This window comes from Mytilus galloprovincialis, unplaced genomic scaffold (assembly GCF_965363235.1).
Source record: "Mytilus galloprovincialis unplaced genomic scaffold, xbMytGall1.hap1.1 HAP1_SCAFFOLD_208, whole genome shotgun sequence".
In the NCBI taxonomy this organism is placed as follows: domain Eukaryota; kingdom Metazoa; phylum Mollusca; class Bivalvia; order Mytilida; family Mytilidae; genus Mytilus; species Mytilus galloprovincialis.
In genome coordinates, this window is record NW_027468132.1 from 21351 (window position 1) to 41794 (window position 20444).

At 32.7% G+C, this 20444-nt stretch overlaps 1 long non-coding RNA gene across 1 annotated transcript; it reads right to left on the bottom strand.

The window, feature by feature from the left end:
- Positions 1–14853: 14853 nt before the first annotated feature.
- On the bottom strand, positions 14854–20395 carry LOC143060985 (uncharacterized). The gene is made up of 5 exons (XR_012974238.1): positions 20206–20395; positions 19044–19242; positions 18560–18649; positions 17733–17828; positions 14854–15149 (listed from the first exon to the last, which is right to left on the bottom strand). It is a non-coding gene; the product is annotated as an uncharacterized LOC143060985 (long non-coding RNA).
- Positions 20396–20444: the final 49 nt, after the last annotated feature.

Here is a 20444-nt window from a genome sequence, read left to right on the forward strand (position 1 = left end):
TGCTGATCATCTAGAACTTACAAGACGTCGGTTATCTCGGATCTCTACATTAAATGCCTGCTGCTAATCGGGTTTACATGAACAACGTATAGGACGTAAGTATATTTTCTATATATTTCAGATAATAAAGGTGCGTTTTAGTTGCAATACGCTCAAATTGTTGAAGATAACTTTGATTCGGAAGAGAATGCGGTTTTACCGGATAACGCAAAGATTCTCAGCTTTGTCACGGAATTGTTTTACATGCTCTCTTCACGTTCGTTAGTACCTTTCGTTAAAATGCAAAAAATCTCTAAAATGTACATTGTTTACATTTCTAATATTGTGTGCATTCTGTTAAATATAAGACTATTGTAGCCTGTACTGTTTTATCTTTTGGTATGTCTAGAATCCGAACTGGATTTTAATATGGTGCATGTTAATGTTTAGGCTTTTAACTTAAAATATTTTCGTTTGTCTTTTGGTCATTTTTTCGTTTTTTGCCATGGCGTTGTTAGTTTATTTTTGACGTATGAGTTTGGATGTGCCTTTGATATCTTTCGCCTCTCTTAAATAAATTAACCTGTTGATTGTTAAGTTAAAACTATCTTCACGTCTTTTTGTTGAGATTAACTATTCTTTAAAGAAAGGATGCAACTGATAAAATTAAACACATGGTCACGTCAAAGGAAAAGCTTGAACGCGCCTAACTGGGAATTTGATATTAACACCAGTAATAAAAGCGCTGTTTCGTTGTTTTCTTTAGGGGGGGGGTGTGTTGCTGTGCATGTATTGATTATGGATGAATTGTCCATATCCTTTGTTTTCTAAAATGTTCAATTCGTTTAAGCTTTAATGATTCAATAGACTTTCGATTGTTTCAAATATTTAGTTAAGAAAACTGAATTTGTCAACGATTTTATCTGAAAATTATAATACGATCAAATCAGGGAAAAGTATCATAGCTGTGCATATTGGAAATGAAAGGGACAAAACAACAATGTTTCCATTAACTATTGATTGATAGATAAGTAAAAGAGGGGCGAAAGATACCAGAGGGACAGTCAAACTCATAAATCGAAAATAAACTGACAACGCCATGGCTAAAATGAAAAAGACACACAGACAACCAATAGTACACATGACACAACATAGAAAACTTAAGAATAAGCAATACGAACCCCACCAAAAACTGGGGGTGATCTCAGGTGCTCTCGAAGGGTAAGCAGATCCTGCTCCACATATGGCACCCGTCGTGTTGCTCATGTTATAACAAATCCGGTGAATTGTCTAATTCGGTAGGTAAGTAAACGTCTATATGCATCTAATATCCATATTAAGGACGAAGTAATCTGATTCAAATACCCTGTTTTTCAAATACAAAATATACAAGTAAGCGTAATATGCCACAATTATCTATTGGCCACAATATATCCTCTAGCAATATACAAAATATTGATAACAGTTCAATTCAACTTCTTAGTGCAAAACCACTGATTAGATGTGGGAGTTTTTAAAAGAAAGGTTTATTAAAAATTTATAAACGATTCGGCTTTATATTAGAATACTTAATATTTGTAATATCACAGTTCTGCATGCTGACTAGTTCGAAATGTCGGAAGAATCTTGTAATACGGTGCAGTATATAGTTCCAGATAGTTGGGATGTTTACTTCCAAATTACATTTGCTAGACTTTTAGTGGTATGTAATACCTTTCTAGTAATAGTGTTTGTGAAGAACCGCTCTCCTGTCACAATTTTACTTTCTGTTTTAGCAGTTACAGACACGTTAACTGCATGGTTTTTGACTATTTCAAAAATAACTGGATATTACTTCTTCTATAATGACCTTGATAAGTGTTAACAGTTATCATTTTAACGGATGGTATTGGGAAAGAAAATATCCATTATGTGCTGTGCTGTTTGTAATAGAAGGTTTGATTTACCCCATACACATGATATTTGTAGCGATTACTACTTTGTTGTCCGTACAAAAGGCATTTGTTATCAGATTTCCACGTTGGGGGTAAAAAGACATCTGAACAAAGCAATGTCTTTTAGAATAGTAGTTGTGGCCATTGTGTGCATATATCTTTCTTATATACCAAGTATGATCCAAGGAATGATGAACTTGTCACGTGGAGATAACAATACATGTTGCTTTTCACAAGAGCATTCGGTTATTCGTCGGATTTACAAGCCTATTGATTCAATTGAAGGTGAACATACAACTACTTCGATTTATCACGACAAGCAGATTCATTACGACGAGGAGCAAGTCTTCGTTATTTTATTTAACGACCGGGAGTCAAGCAAGTAGTCTGATGAAGATTTTAGGATATCAGATAAATCGTTCAATTGATTTAACTCGCTGTTGTTGTCTGGTAGTGGAACGGGCGAGTCTGATTATTGGTTATTCGATAAAGATATTTGGAATCACTCACTTATTTAGCATGTTTAGACCACTACGAGAAACAAAGAGGTGGCGGAAGATAGGTTACAGATTGTAGATTCATGTATAGAAATATGGCAACTGGGTCCTTTTTTTAATGCGGCTTAGTGGGTGCTAACGAAAAAATTATACATAAATGATTCGTAAATGAAAAAAAAATCAGATATAGTATGCTTTGTATTAGATTTGAATGTAAAAAAAACCACGATGATCTTTAAATCAAACAAAAGGTGGTTAAACAGAGAGGATGTTGTCATACAGTGAGATGAATATTAATATTAGACTTCGATCATATACGTTTTCCTGTTTTGCAGAACGTTTTGCATCGCTTTTAAACATCGAGAAAGGGTGCTTGCAGACACGCCTGCGTTCCAATGTCGTCAAAATTATTTATAAGAAGACCCATAAAAGCGACTTTTTTCTAAGGCGTTCGTCGTTCGCAAAATGCGTTCAAATCTGCGCAATGAGTAGAAAATAACAGGGAAAACACATTTTTCGTTTTTATTGATGTTCGCTCACTATTTCGATTTTGTTCAAAGATTGTTATAACTCGATAGTATTTGAATAAAAACAAAATGAAAAAACAAGCAAATGAAAGGTTTGTGTCCTTGATTGTGAGCATAAATCATATGAAAATTCGCTGAAAATTATTCTTTCTATGTTTACAATTGACATTGGCACCTTTATTTGTTCAAAGAAAATAAAAAATAAAAAGGATGCTTATAAGACTTTTAAACAAAGGCTTTCTAAAGTATCATATATGCAATAACATTACGAAAAGAGCAGAAGAACGTGGCGAGCCAAAAGTTTAATCACTACATGGATAGATCCAAGGATTTCCGTATATCTGACAACATGTCAAAAGCATGTAAATTCATAAAAAGGACAGATATTGATAGAAAAATAAGTCGAAGAAAAACTGACAAAAATAATATTGACGTAAAGAGAAACAACAATACACAGGTGACTATGCGGAAATTCGACACGGAGCAACACGGTTATCAATGACACAGAACTTTTTGGGATTCGAGCGTCACTGATGAGTCTTTTGTAGACGAAACGCGCGTCTGGCGTATATACTAAATTAGTCCTGGTATCTATGATGAGTTTATTTACAGAATAAATTATCTGTCAATTTGGTGTTTTTTCAAGACAGTAGACGCTCAACTTAATAATCTAAAGTTATTTAGAGACATAAACACGCCGAGGTTAAACACTAAATATATATAATATTTATAAAACATGTTCATCTACAAATAAAAAAAATAACTTGTGATTTCGAATTTAAAACACTACCTAAATCGTGGTTCGGCGACCAATTCTGCTGGTTCCTGGCACTTACAGATAAGTTTTATGTTTCCGGACAATACACATAATTATATAGTTTTATATTTCAACTCACCCTGACATGCACTCGTAGTTGATGGAAGTTAGTGTATACTAATTGACTGATCATGAGTAGAATGGAGTGTTTAACCCTAACCCCAGAGGTGTTACTATTGTCCTGAGACGTAGCCGAGGGCAATAGTTGTATCCGAGGGGACAATAAACTAACTTTTCCGTGAATATCTAGTCAGTACGGGTTTTATTATATCGAAAAGACAACAGACAATATATGGCGGTGAAAAATTACCTATCGTAAAGTATAAAGCAGAAAACTAACCATAACGTTTACTTCATAAATATTATGAAATGCTGAGGCTATGGCTTGTACTGACGTCAACCCTAGATATCATACAATATGTAAAAAGCGACGTTGTTTTTCCCACGGTATTTTCAAAATCCTCCAATCCGGTAGTTGCATTGGAAATTCCGCGAAATATAATGACGCTTGCAGTCAAATAGTTTCATCGAGGTCCAATAGTTGGAAACTATTGTCCGGTCTAATAGTTCAACGCTTGCAATTTGAAAAAATAGTTAAAATATTGTGTACTTATTTTATATAGAGAATGATAACTAAGGTATAATGATCACATTTATTACATTCCGTTATATTTGGAGTTATCCTTATCTCTTTCTGTCTTTAGTAACTGTGGAACAAATTTGTAGAACTAGTTTATACAACTAGTTTGTTTAGTATCTAAATATGAATCTTTGGTTAGTTCTGCACGGGTATTTCTTAGGCGTTACATCGGGTGGGGTTCTATAGTCATATATAAGTCCGATACTTGTATAGTATTTATCCAGGTGCTAACAGTAATTTCTAAGCCGTCATAAGCATTATTTGAAAAACGTAACCCTATACATACCATAAGAACATTAATTGAAAATTCATGTGATTATCTATAAAAAAAAAAGTATATTCAAACATCTTTCTACAGGTTAAAATTTATGATGTTCAAGGACACAGTCATTTTATCTAAATCGTGACTATTCTTCCGTTCTCTTAACAACATAACTGTAAACATTAAGAAGTGATATGGGGTATAATAGATGGTTGCGAAATACTTTACATAAAGTCATATGATACTTTTAATTCAAAAAGGTAATGTGTTTTTATACAATTAAATGACTCGTTCTACTATAAAACACGTGCAGATATAATTTCTTTAATCTAAGGGTGTATTTCTTTCTAACCAAAGTTTGTAAGCGTTGTGTGGCGTTTGTTATCGTTTGTTAAACGATAAAAAAAAGTAGAAACAAATACATCGTTTAATCAGTGTGTTTTAAACCTGTTTAGAACTTTCAATTACGCATACACATGGTGTTGATAAGCAGACTTATTACGCGGAAAATGGCTACTGCAGAAGATGATTTAGACAAAGAGGATATCGCCTTTTAACCTCTTCTATGCGTAGATATCTTCATTGACAGTTCATCGTTTTCATCTGATGAAACGTCTGGAGACAGTGTTGATGAAGCTCTTTTATTAAAAACAGCTAAAGCAATGATAAAAAGGAGGGCATTACCTAAAATTGAATCTTTTGTTGATATTGTTTTAAGTTATGACAATCAAGAATTTCGTAGAAATTTCAGGCTATCAAGGGGTACGTATTCATTTCAACATATTAGAAAGCATAATTATTTCATAACATTTGATATTTCGCAATATTGTGTTCAAATTATTAATTTTTTTACGTGATACATATAGCAGTGGGCACATTCTCAGACTTTTAACAGTATAATTGAGAATAGATATGGGGAATGTGGCAATAAGACAACAACCCGACCATAGAACAGACACAAGCAAAAGGTCACCAATAGGTCTTCAATGCAGCGAGAAACTCCAGCACCCGGAGTTGTCCTTCAGCTGGCCCCTAAACAAATATCTATACTAATTCAGTGATAATGGACGTCATACTTAACTCCGAATTATACACAAATATCTATACTAGTTCTGTGATAATAGACGTCATACTTAACTCCGAATTATACACAAGAAACTAAAATTAATAATATATAACACTAACAAAGGCCAGAGGCTCCTGACTTGGGACAGGCGCAAAAAAGTATCTACTATTGACCATTGTGAAAAATGTCCATATGTTATGGTAACTCTACTTAATATAACATAATTTAATTGGCTTTGTAGGCACTTTTCACAGAATTGAAGACCATCTTGCTGGAAAGGTGGAACGACGAAAATATAAAGGAGGTAGACTGCAACTTACATTAGAGAAACACATATTAACTGCATTGTGGTATTTTGCAAATACAGAGTGCTATAGGCCAATTGCAAGTCGTTTTGAAGTGAGTGATTCGACAGAGATAAAATCGGTAGACGGCATTGTGTCAGCTCTGGTGAAGAATAAAAACAAACTCATACGTTTGCCAAAAGGAGAGCAGTTGCGCAGAAATGAAAATGGCTTCAGAGCATTTCAAGGTATATTTGTCGCAAATAACAATAGTATATAATAATATGTAAATGAAACAAAAATTATTAATGCGAAATTATGCACAAAAATTCAATGGTTCTATACAAACACATCCTTTTTATTCTTAGTGGTCTATGTACTTGGTCGTTGGTGATTTATGTAACCCATCAGTTTTGCTACTTTTGAATGAACCACGTATTCAAACAACTGGGTACTTGTTGCAATCCATACATGTCCGATAAATACCAAGAAAAGATTCCCCTTTCAACCAGTTTCTTTGATCTATAAATATATTTAAAAGCAAGACTGCTTAAGTTATTATAATAATAATTCATTTTTTGTTCTCAGGTATGCCAGATGTGGTTGGTGCAATAGACTGAACCCATATTGTAATACCTGGTCCAAATCAACATCATGACAATTACATTAATAGAAAAGGATACCATAGTATTGTTGTCCAAGTAGTATGCGACCATGAGATGAAGTACATGTCTGTTAATAATGGGTGGCCGGGATCCGTCCATGATGCCCGTGTTTTCTGAAATTCTAAAATATGGAAGCGGATTATAAATAAAACAATCTTGCCTGATGAGTTTCATTTGGTTAGGGATGCAGCATATACCGTCTTTCTCAAAATCTGATGACATCATTTAAAGAATTTGGTACCTTAACCAGGAAACAGCAGCGGAACAATTTTGTTCAAAGTTCTACCAGAATGGTAGTAGAAAGATCTAAAGGTCATTGAAAATGTTGGATTGTACATTACCAAATCAACAGATTCTGTTACTATCTGTTGCATTTAATTAACATTTGTATCACAGAGGGTGACATATCAAAATATGAAGAAATAATAATGGACGATCATGTGAAAAACGGACCTATACTACAAGGAATTGTAGAAAGTGGAAACCAGAAAAGAAATAATCTTGTTCAAAATTTATAAATACAATTACAAAATATTGATATTTTTTAATTAAATGTATGTTGATTATAAGTATCATATTAAAATTCATTTTTTATTTTGTAAAGCTTCTACCATTGCTCTTAGCAGGTCGGCCTTTTCTTTATGTCTTTTATCTTTCATTTCTTCTTTTTTCTGTTCTCTTTCTTCCCGTGCTTTTGTTTTTGCTTTTTCTGCTGTTTGTTTTCTTCCCCAATAATCGTCAAACAGACTTGCCAATTTATCAGAAGCTGTTGCGTTCTTCCGTTTTTTTCTCTCAGGCTCCTTGTCTGGTTCTGGTTCGTCATCTTCTAGTTCAAGTGTGTCGTCTGCAGCCGAATTTTCTTCTTCTTTACCATCAGAAATTGCTGTCTCTGACGCATTTAGGGGACGTACATTCGGTTTGTCATCCATGAGGTCTTTCATCTCGTCAAAGAATTCCCATTTCTTTCTACTGCCTCCTGAGGTTTTGTTGTCATCTACCATTTTTTCAAATTTATTTTTAAGATAATGAAATTTGTTTTTAACTTGCTTTTCGCTAAAAGTGAAGCCCATTACTTTAAGTTGGTCTGTTATGTCTATCCACACTTTGTTCCTTTTTTTACTGCTTCCAACAAATTTGTCTTTCTTGCTGTCGTAAGTATGTATCAATGCCTTGACAGCATGTGATGTCCATCCTTTCCCGGTCTCCTCCTTGTCATCAGAAGTTGTAATCTGACTTTTTGAAGATGATGTTGATGTAGGGGTAAATGTTAACGTAGACGGAAAGGTAGATTTTTGTGTTTGCACACTCTCAATTGTATTCTTCCCATTCATTTGGCTTTCTGAACCATTGCTTACTTGCAAATTTCTTCTGTTGTTTGTATTCATAGGTCTATAAAAACAAATATTTCAAAGTAAACAACAGATATGTAAAAATGAGCATAGATATAAAAAAGAAGATGTGGTATGCCAATGAGACAACTCTTCACAATAGACCAAATGAAACATAAATTGACAACTACAGGTCACCGTACGGCCTTCAACAATGAACAAAACCCATACCGCATAGTCGGCTGTAAAAAGCCCCAATATGGCAATGTAAAACAATTCAAAACAGAACACTGACGGCATACTTTACTATATAAAAAATGAACGAAAAACAAATATGTAACATATATACAAACGACAACCACTGAATGACAGGCTCATGACGTGGGACAGGCACATACATACGGAATGTGGCGGGATTAAACATGTTACGATCCTAACCCTCCCCTAACCTTGGACAGTGGTATAATAACAACACAAGAACGAACTATAAAAATCAGAGCATGGCATAATAGAACTATTTCGATTCTTATTGGAATAATTTTAACTTTTGTACTTTGATGTGGACCTATAATACACGCTCGAAAAGTAGCTATTTCATTTGAAGAACATGAGAACCTGGAAAATCTACAGTTTAATATTAAAAAATAAACAGCTGAGATAGGGTGCGACATGTGAAAACTCCCCCTTTTTTTTTTACAAAAAACTCAATAACTGTAAAATAAAATGTTTAATCATCACCAAAATGTATACAAATCTTGAGATTAATATAACTAAGAAGTGTGTAAAGTTTAAAGCAATAATCATAAATATTTTTTGAGATACGGCGCGACATTGGAACCCCCCCCTTTTTTTTACAATAAAACTCAATAACTCTAAAATAAAAATTTTGAATCATCACCAAAAAGTATACAGATCTTTACATTAATATAACTAAGAAGTGTGTAAAGTTTTAAGCAATAATCATAAATCGGTTTTGAGATACAGCGCGACATGTGAAAAACACACCCCCCTCTTTTAGTTATACAAACCCGTAACTCAAAAAGTTGAAATCCTATTTTCATCAAAAAGGATACAGATCGTTTGACCATCATAAGAAACAAGCCGTTCAAGTGCATGATTATTTGTTTTATTGCATTTAATGGAAATTTTTAATTTTTTGGTAGAAAATGCACACACTTGAATACAGAGGTTTCCGTTATAAAATTGTAAACATAGATTACTGACTTGTTTTTCTACGATGTGTTTTTTTTTAAATTTTACAATATTCTTAACAATACCAAAAAACTTTATGAGGAATCATTTAATTCGAGCGCGCCTAAACAGGTGTACTTGAATTGCTCCATATTTATATTTAATTTATAAACTTGTTTTAAGGAAATAATTGCTAGCACTGTTAAAAAAAAATCTCTATCTATCATGCACCGAATTGCCAATATTTGAAAACAAAGGGAAAGGCTGTGTATGTTCTATAAAACTTCGATAGGTTAAGAATTAAATCAACACAAGGGTACACAATCATTAAAACTTACGATAAAGACAGACGTTCATTTGCAACTTCTTTTCCTTCTTGACTTTCTGAAGACTGATGCTCTGTAAATATAAAATTTGTATATTGTTATTTTGCCAAAAAAGGCAGTGATCTTCTTTTAAATCACTTTTGTGTGTTGTTTATATGTTCACAGAAACCACATGTAATGAAAAACCAACTATAATATACATACCTCCTTTTCTATTGACAAAATCCATCTTTGTAATAACCGCGGGAAAAAAACACGTGCAGATCAAGGTTGAAGTTAGAAACAAATGTAGCGTTTGTACTAACAAACGATGAACGACAAACTGTAGACGCATCTTTAGCGAGTGCATAGTTTGTCAAAGTTTATGTAAACTTTGCAAACGTATGTTAGAAACAAATGATCAAAACATGTACGCGCTAAGCCTTTTGCATCGTTTGTGTTAGAAAACAATGCACCCTAAATCTTAAGAAGTTTATCAGTATTGAATCATTGTTTATCCCGTTATCTTCCTGAACGAAAGCCTTTCCATATGTAGTTACAACCGCGTAGCCCCAGTGTGAGGAAAAGATTGTGACGAAAGAAAAGGTAAACACACTTAGCAATAAGATACTTAAAATTGAATCTGCAAGAAAAACAGTAAATACACAAAACAATTAACAACTGTTAGTACAAAGTTTTTTTAGTGAACAAATGAAAAAAAACAAGAAAAAAACAAATATTCATCGCTTTATCATCTGACTTTTTCGTCGGCTTCCGTGATTTTGTGTTAATTCTTTATCAACAGTAATGATCAAAACACGTGGGCACCAAAACCCGAAAGTAAATAAGAATGGATAGGTAACTGTGAAAACTGTCATAATATAAGAAATTAAAAGGTGGCAGGTGCGTTAAACTTACACAAATGAAGAGATAAATGAAAAATTAACAAATTGAGGCCCGATTTATATAATTATAGATCCAAGGAGGTCAGTCGCCCCCAGAAGCAACGAATCAATTTCCACTTTTTTTTATATGGAACGAGCTCTGACGTCACACGGCCCTAGCTCGTCTACCAAAAAATCGTTATCTCGGACTAATCGCAGAGAGGAACCCAAAGTGGACAGATATCGAAACAGTAAATATCGATTGCCTTTCAATCAAGACTGAAGCATGATAATGAAATGTTTTTTTTTGTGTACAAGTACCAATAAAATAAAATACAAGTCTAAATAAAATACTAGTACAAATAAAATGCATGTATATATGAAGTAAACTACAAGTACAAATGTAATAAAATACAAGTACATATAAAGCAAAAGTACAACTAAAATACACGTTAACTAAGACAATATCAATTGAATCTGAAAGAAAACAATCAAAACCAAACATTTTAACAACAGTCATGACATTTACAAAAGGGTTCACATAAAAATATAGATAAAAGCTTTAATTCGTGTCACATGAGTGTGTTAATTATTTATCAATATGTAACTATCTGTAAACCTTGGCACCAAAACCCCAGAGTTAATAAACAAGCAAAGTACTCGATCCAAATATCTTTTGTCGATTATACGTTATAGATGTGTATATTATAAATGTTGAGAAATACTTTGCACATTGGACTTAAGTTTAGTATATATATATATGAATGCATTGGTTAAATAATTTCTTTAACATTATACCAGATATAAGATTTATTTGACTTCAATAATTTACTAGTGATACATGTATTTCGTTAATCTAACTTCAATACTTAAAATATACAAGAACATTAGGAACACGTTTCCGAATTATATACACGATGATAAAGGCCAAAGAAACAACAAGTTCCAAAACAGAGCAAATTAATAATATAGAACGACAAACTCGTCTTTTTTTTTAGTGAAAAATGAATAAGGAAAATCTAGAAAAAGGACAATTAACTACTAGACCCATACTAGATTTTTCTAAAACAATGTCCAATGTGCAAAACATTTCTCAACATTTGTACACATCTATAACGTATTATCGACAAAAGATATTTGGATCGAGTACTTTGCTTGCTTATTAACTCTGGGGCTTTGGTGCCTAGGTTGTACTTTCCGCTATATAGATGATGTTCTCTCACTAAATAATTCAAAATTTGGTGACTATCTCGAACGCAGCTATCCAATCGAACCAGTATAAAGGATACAACAGTTATAGTAAAGTTTGCCTCATGTCTTGTCTTACATCTAGAAATTGAAAACAAACTTTACGACAAACGAGAGGATTTCAACTTCCCAATTGTGAAATTTATATTTCTATGTAGCACCCTTGTAGCAGTGCCTGCATACGGAGTAATTGATACGATATTCCCGCGCTTGTATTTCCTATCATGATTTTCTTGATAGAAGGTTGCTGCTCACAAGGACGCTATTAGACCAAAATTTCCAAATTGTGAGCATTTGAATATTCGTCGGATTTACGAGCCTATTGACTCAATTGAAGGTGATCATGCAACTAGTACTTCGATTTATAAGAACGACAAAATAATCCATAAATAATATCTAAAGACTGGCAGTCGAGTAATAGTGTAAAAGAGTTCAATTACTGGATATATATCAGATGAAAATGTTACTCTTCCATCTTTTAATCAATCTAACTGGCAGTCTGAGTTTGGAAGTGGAACCGAAGAAATTGATTACTGGATACCAGATGAAGAGATTTCCAATGACACACTTTTGCAGGTAACGACCAAGAAACAAGTATATGTTGGAGGCGGATTATATATTTGTAGACGTATGACGCATTTTTTTGTGAAACCTCAGGGGTGCTTTTGAATACATTCTATCGTGGCCTGTGCATCGATGATTCGTAAATGAGAACTTATTACAACTAATTGTATTATTATAGCGGATTTATGTGTTAGATTTCGTATATTCTTGTAAACAAGTGTAATTTTAGATTTTTTCTAATAAAGTATAGAGTATTAGATGATTGATTTAACATTAAAGACAAAAAGGAATGTGGAATGATTATCAACGAGTCAACTATATGTCAACCCAAGTTCAAAAGAAATAGATGCTATAAGCAACCGTACAACAATGAGCAAAAACCACAAAGTGTAATCAGCTATATAAGGACCCACCATGACAAATAAAAAATAATTCAATTAAGAAAGTAACAGAAATTAACAACTACATGGCACCGCATGACAGACTTGGGACTGACATAAAAAGAATAAGGATGGTTAAAGATGTTCATCTGGCATACTAAATTATAATCCTGGTACCTTTGATAAATATTAACACCACAGGTATTTTGGTATCCGCCAGTCGTGGCTGTAAGCAGCTATAGGTCACCAAATGACTACCAAAATGAGCAACAAATCCAATCTTTATAGTCAGCTATAGAACAAGTCAAACCAATGGCCTGATATGGCACATAAACCGTACAACAAATTATGACAGACAGAAACCAACGTTAATCACTGAATTACAGACTCATAAATAATATTTGTGGTGTTAAACATGGTGTGAGCGTCTAACCTGTGACAGTTGTGTATCAACATAGCATAAAAACAAACAGTGAAAATAATATTGCAATGGCTTGATTGGTTCTGGAGATTCATTAGATTTACAAACATCACAAACAAATGCTAAACATAAGGAAAGTAGACAAAAGTACAGATCTTAATTATCTAGGACTCGCAGAAATCCATTTTAAAGCCAATAACAACTAATAAATAAATTTTGTTCTTCTTGACTAAAGTATCAAACCGTGAACACCTAACAGACTTACTGTTAACACGTCATAATATGTTTCAGAATCCTTTGGTAGAGTTAAACCTGTACATCTTTCTGTGATACCGATGCACCGTCTTCCAATTATAATGTACAAAACTCGTTATATCATTTATTTTTATAACTGCCTTAAGTGAATTCATAACATATCTAAGAGTTAACATCCTCGCATTATATTCATTTTTTTAAGATGAAAATATACGGCCAGAATATACTTTAAAAAGAGAAAACATTTCCCCATTCAAGAAAAAGTCAACATTCATAATCAATTAAAACAAATATAAGATTAAGAAAATCCAATGCAAATTAATTTCTATTGAATGGTAAGGAATACTGTTTAGATGTTATACTGGCGTGAAAAATACAGGTTTCTTTATTAAAATAAACTGATGTAAAATTTAGAAAATAGTTTTAGATTAATGAATGTATCTTTCTCATCCTTGTCCTAGTTTGGCCTTACTTTTTTTATTATATGTTGGTTAATCAATTCTTCAACGATTTATTCGATTTAAAATTTTAAAAGTTTTGGTCTCAAGTACACTGAGGAGACATTTATTGTCGAAATTTGCTTCGTTTTCTTTGTTTCCAATTTATTTTATTAAACTTGTTTTGAAATGCCATTCTCAATAAATTTAGGTCATTTATGAATGTGTTTTGGTTTTTCTCTTTTTTTTTAGATATTTGTTTTCATCTAAGATCTTTCATTGGCTTTTTATTAACTAATTTTTTAGACTAGTGACGATTAAAAGTTCTTACGCCCAGGAGTAGATTACCTTGGCCGTATTTGGCACAACTTTTTGAAATTTTGGGTCCTCAATGCTCTTCAACTTTGTATTTGTTTGGCTTTTTAACTGTTTTGATCTGAGCGTCACTGATGAGTCTTATGTAGACGAAACGCGCGTCTGGCGTATTAAATTATAATCCTGGTACCTTTGATAGCCAATTAAAATTTGATTTACATGTAGAAGACACCTATATAATGCTGAAGTTGCCCTCTAGTTTTTTTTTTTTTTTTTGTCGTTTTTTAAAAAGGGGCGAAAGATACCAAAGGGACAGTCAAAGTCAAAATCGGAACCAAATTGATAACACCATGGCTCAAAAAGAAAAACACAAACAGACAAACAATCGTACACATGACACAACATAGAAAACAAAAGATTGAGCAACACTAACCGCTCCAAAAACTAGGGGTGATCTCAGATGCTCCGGAAGGGTAAGCAGAATCTGCTCCACATGTGGCACCCATCATGTTGCTTATGTTATTAAAAATCCGGAAAATAGTCTAATTCAGTAGGTCACATTCGTGAAAAAGGGAAGGGGTTGTAGTTACGACATACAGAACATATCCGATATAATATGTGATACAGTTATTCCATAACGGCCAACCAACTTCTTACGATGTCCGTAAAATTTACGAAGGGAACGATACCACAGGTACACTCAAACTCATTGATCGAAAATAAACTGATAATGCCATGGCTAAAAAATAAAAAGACAAACAAACACTAGTTCATAAGACACAACATAGAAAGCTAAAGACTAAGTAACACGAATATTGATATATATATATATATATATATATATATATATATATATATATATATGTTTAATTCTAATGATTTACACAGTTTTTACTACTCCACGTTGGAGCATATTTCCTCTTGCATACCGCATAACAGCTGGCCATGCCAGATAATCAACAATCTCTCCTCTGGGAACTAAAGATGTGAATAATTTTCTATTTATAAGCTCGCCGTGAGAAACGTCCATATTCAGAACCATCGGCGAACTTTGTGTACACATTAACCAACAAAGTTCAGCGCACTTCTTGATGTAAAGTAATGGATACTCAGCATTTTTTTCACCACTCAACAATCTTCTGACACAAACCTACAAACAATAAAGATACTATTATACCAATGCAGTAATCTTAGAGTATATGTCGAAAAGGAGATAATTTCCCATGTTCATTAAAATAGATCAATGGTAACAGATAGTCAGATAAAAACTATTATCACTGATGCTAAATGGAATTATAGCTATAAACTATATACAGTATGGGTTATGTTCGTCGTTCAAAGCCTTATGGTTACAAGAGTTGCTCAAATCTACATCATTTTGTCTCTGGTGGCTAGTTGTCCCATAGGCAATAAAACCAGATCTTTTTATTTTATAAACATATTTATTAGTTATAATAACTAGATGCACTAAAGAGCCTGTGTCGCTCACCTTGGTCTATGGGCATATCAAGCATTAAGCACACTCTCCAACATTGAAGAGGAGAATAGACTTCAAGTCAAAAATCTCTATTTTGTCGATCTTGTATTACTGATCTATTAGTCAGTTTAGTTGCTTCGACTTATTAATAGATCTTGCCTTGTTGATATTTTTTTGTGATTTAAAGTGTTTATTTTTCTATTATGATTTAAATCATATGAGGCATAACAGAACAAAAGCATGTTTCTCTCTAAACATCATAGTTTTCATGATAATAGACAAAAAATTAAGAAAAAACAACAAAATTGTATCATTATGGGCCATAACTCCTACAAGAATTTTTCTAACAGTTTTGACATATATGGACAATTGGTAGAGCTCATTATTCTGAACACATGTGTTCCTTTCAGATTTTCTCTGTTTTTAAAGGTTCATAAAATAAAAGATAAAACATTTTACCCCTATTTTATATTTGTCGCCATGTCAGCTATGTTGGTTGGTAGGCAGGTTCATCTGACATTTTTTTTAACTCAATACCTTAATGATTATCTAAGCCAAGTTTGGTTAAATTTGTCTCAGTAGTTTCAAAGAAGAAGATGTTTGTCCATGATTACAAAAATTTACAAGACATTCTTCAAAGGAGTAGGTCCGGTAAGGGCCGATTTTGGCCTCAAATTTCAGGTTTTTCTGACGAAAGATTTTGGACACTTTTTAAACACTTAGGTGTCTATTTCAGTTAATTCATTTCGTTTATGTAAAAGACTTTTACTGATTTAGTCATTAAAAACTCTCCGATTCAAGCTTGAATAGAAAAATCTATCAAATATGCCAAAAAATATCACTTTTCAGATGTTTTTTGTCAAAAATGAAAGTGACCGCATCCGTGTTCATCCTCAACCTTTATATATGTTATGTGTTATCATCAAATACAACTTACATTTCAATATTAAGAATGAATACAAATGTGGCCACTTTCATTTAAGACGGAAACCGTCTAAAATTTAACTAAAATGCTAAAATTGTGAAGAATTCAGTAATTTAGCATGACTGAATGATGCTAGTATCCGATATATGTGCATTGTACTGTCAAAAACAGTCCATATTTATGTAGCAGAAGCATTCTACTTTCCAATAAATAACTAAAAGTTTACATTTTAACAATTTTGTAAAACTGCTATATTTTGGGGCTAAAAAGGGGTCTTACAGGACCTACTCCTTTGACTATGAGGGCAATAACTTCTAAAGGGTCAATTGAATATGTTGATCATGTTGACTTATTTGTTGATCTCACTTTGCTAAACAATTTTTCTGTTTTGCAGGTTATCTACATTTGTTATAATATTCAACCCAAAAACTGCAAAATTTCCTTAAAATTTCCAATTCTGGGGCAGCAACCCATTAACAGATTGTCTGATGCCTCTGAAAATTTTGGTTAATGGGCGGGGTCATCGGATACATCTGTTTAAACAAGATACCATAAGGATGATTGTGGCCAATTTTGGTTTAATTTGGCTAAGTAGTTTCAGTGGAGAAACGGACGACGATGACGGTAGCCAAGTGTGGCGTGGTCAATTACATCAAAGAGTTGATGGTAAGTTCTTAATCAGTTTAATGATCTTTCATCTTGATTAATGTGACACTTTATACGGTACATGAGTTGCACAGTAGAAATTGCAATAACATTTATTAGTTTATCAAAATAATATAAGACCATAAAACTGTGTTTAATCTACATTAAGAACAGATGTTTATAACCCGATTTTGTGAAAAACTGTATGTATTGGTCAGTTGCATTATAGATAATAATGTTAACATGTTTTATAGAGTTGGAATTAAGTAACGTTTTATAGAGTTGGAATTAAGTAACGTTTTATATTGGAATGTAAAACTGTGAACCTTCACTAATATTATGTATACATGTACTGTTACACAATTAAATATGTGAACATTAAGCAGACTTCGTTGTACATGCATTCATACAGTTCTTACAGTGAGCTTAGGGAGAAACTTTACTATAGCTTAAGTTCCCTATATTAACGGTCGATAAGATGGATTAGATCCTGGATACATAGATCCGAAATAATGAATAAATCTAAAACACACAGAAGAAAGACCAGTTATACAAGTGATAGAAAATCCACTTGACCCTTTATGGCCATGTGAGCTAAAAAGTAAAATATCAAAAATATCGAACTCAAAAGACAAAAGAGAGTTACGAAATTTAACATGCAAATCAATATTAAAGTAAGACATTACCTTCATAATGAACGGTATTGCCTCTGATGCTATTCTTCCTTGGAATTCCTTGATGCTATTGGAACAAGAATTCGGTAACGTTAACGAAAGTGATGCCTAGAAACATAAACCATCATTTGAAATATTTGATGACGAAGTTACACTAAATTATAAGTGCTAAAACTGATATATTAATTCCGGTAATCATAGTCATCACCAGATGAAACTTTTCTAAAATGATGTCCCTTATTTGCCTTTTCGTGGCGATGTCAAACTACACGTACACAACTCAAAAACTACTACATTGTAAATGGGTTTAAAGTTTGCATTGTTAACGATTTATTCATTAGATGTGTCATACATTTGTCTGTTTTCGTACATAGGACTTATTTCTTCTTTGTCCGTTTCCAGACGCAATGTTACATCTTTTATATGCCATTGAATTATAAGATTAGTGATGAATGATCAACAGTAGTTGTTAACTCAAGTGTTCATCCTGTGCAGTGACGTTTGTATCGTGAATGGCATAACTACCACTGGGTCGAAACCTCTGCTAGGGAACTCATCCTAATACATAACTCCGATTACTTATCCGTGTTTGGTTAAACTTATGATCCTTTTTGGTTTTATCAGCCTTGGAATGGTGGTTTGTGTTTCGGCTTTTTTTTTTTTATTTTAGAGGCTTATATCTATGACTGAAGACAAATTGATTGTCAAATGTGCATCGAGCGCAATACCATTGGTATCTTTAATGTTATTAATGTTTGTATATTATAGTGTGATTTATAAGTATTCTTATCGATTTATTTTGAAAAATAAAAAAATGAATTTAAATATAAAAAACAAACATTTGTGTATCTTCCAAAACACTTCATGGCATCTTCTCGTATGCTCTCTCTTTGTTCTTCTGTTATTGCAATACAGGTCAAATAACAATCCTATATTCATAAATAAAAATACGATTAATCCAAGGAAGAAGTAATATGTTAGTTTAAACATATTTATTTATAGAGGATTGGGAAACAAGTTATCACAACTTATATTAATCTCTTTCCACTTAGTGGGTGCTAGTGCGAACCAGAAACCTTTGTGTTTGTAGTCCTATGAGATAATCACTACACCATGGCTCTCTTCTGAGTAACTTGTTTGTAGAGATCAATATTATCACAGTTCATTTTAATGATTTGATAAAACTGGTTTTATTTTCTCAAAGTATTTAAAACATTTTTGCATTTTGAATATGTGCAATAAGAGATTGGAACCTACCAGAGACAATATACACTTTGCGTTAAATGTAAAGAATAAATGCATGAAATAACATAAATAAGATACCTTAAGCCATGATAATAGCAAATCAACAACATATTGCTCGGAGTAGTATCTTCTCATGTCTGCGTATAGCTTTGTCCATTCATTATCAAACAGTGCTTTAAAATCTTTTGCTATTGCAGTCGGCTTAGGATCAAACATGTTGTCCTTAACTTCCGGTGACAACGCAATATGAAGCTGTTTTCTTACTTCTTCTTTTCTTCTTAAGAGCGCACAGGATTAAAAAATAGTTATTATAAGTGTTAGTTAATAAATAGAATAATTTTATGGTTGATTAATTAACTAAAGTATGTTAGCGCAATATATGCCCATATTTGTTTTTCTTTTTAAATTAGAACAATGAATCCAAATCATCGCATGGAAATTATATATCATTTGATTTCTATTTACAGACATAGATATTGAAAGATACAACAACACAAAGATGCAGCTAAACGGTCACATGATACAGCCGTTATATCATTTCATATTTCGATAATCAGTCTCACAAACCCAGAAATTTTAATAGAAAAAAAGGTGTTAGTATCAACAGGGAGTTCTAAGATTGTTATAAAATTTCATCCTTTTTTGCGACCAAATTGATCCATGCGCAAACAGAGCGGAAATAAACATAAACATACATAATAATAAATTTATACTAATCATTTAAAGATCATTTGAAGTCGCATACATATATATATCACTGTGCAACAACAATTATATGATAATAAAAATGAAAATAAAAGAGAAATAAGTATATAACACGATTTGTCAAACAACTTTGAATTATCTAACCTAAAATGCATATATATTCATCAAAGTAACTTTAATTGTCAAAGGACACACATATTAAATTGACACACAGACGGATTTTGTCATACCATCATTTGTTTATTTGGTTACAGACGTATACATATAGAAATCTTATGATCTCTATTCAGATTTGAATGAAAGCCAAATCAACCAAGCATGTGGCATGTTTCAAACTACTCCGGGTGCATACAATTTTTGTGACTGAAAACCGTGACAAATTTCCATATTTTAGTTCTCTATTGAATTTAAACTTTACTCTGTTGCAAATTAATTCCGATTACTACTGAAGATTTTATAAGACGAGTATATAGGACGATACATATTCCGTATTCAATAGAAATAGCAAAAGACCTCTAAGACTATTAAATATTACCCTCTTGGAGAAATTTGAATCAGTTGACTGTCACTAAAGGGGGACATCATTGAACGGAAGACTCGACAGTTTTGTCTATCAGACAGATTATTTAAATTGGTAAAACTACTGTTACGGGTCTGTCTTGGTGTTTCATTTTCTGAACTTCTTGGGGATAGTTGTAATTGTATGGATCGGAAACTACGTGGTGAACTTCTGCAATGAAGAAATAAAACAATCATATCAGCTGTAGTTGTAAC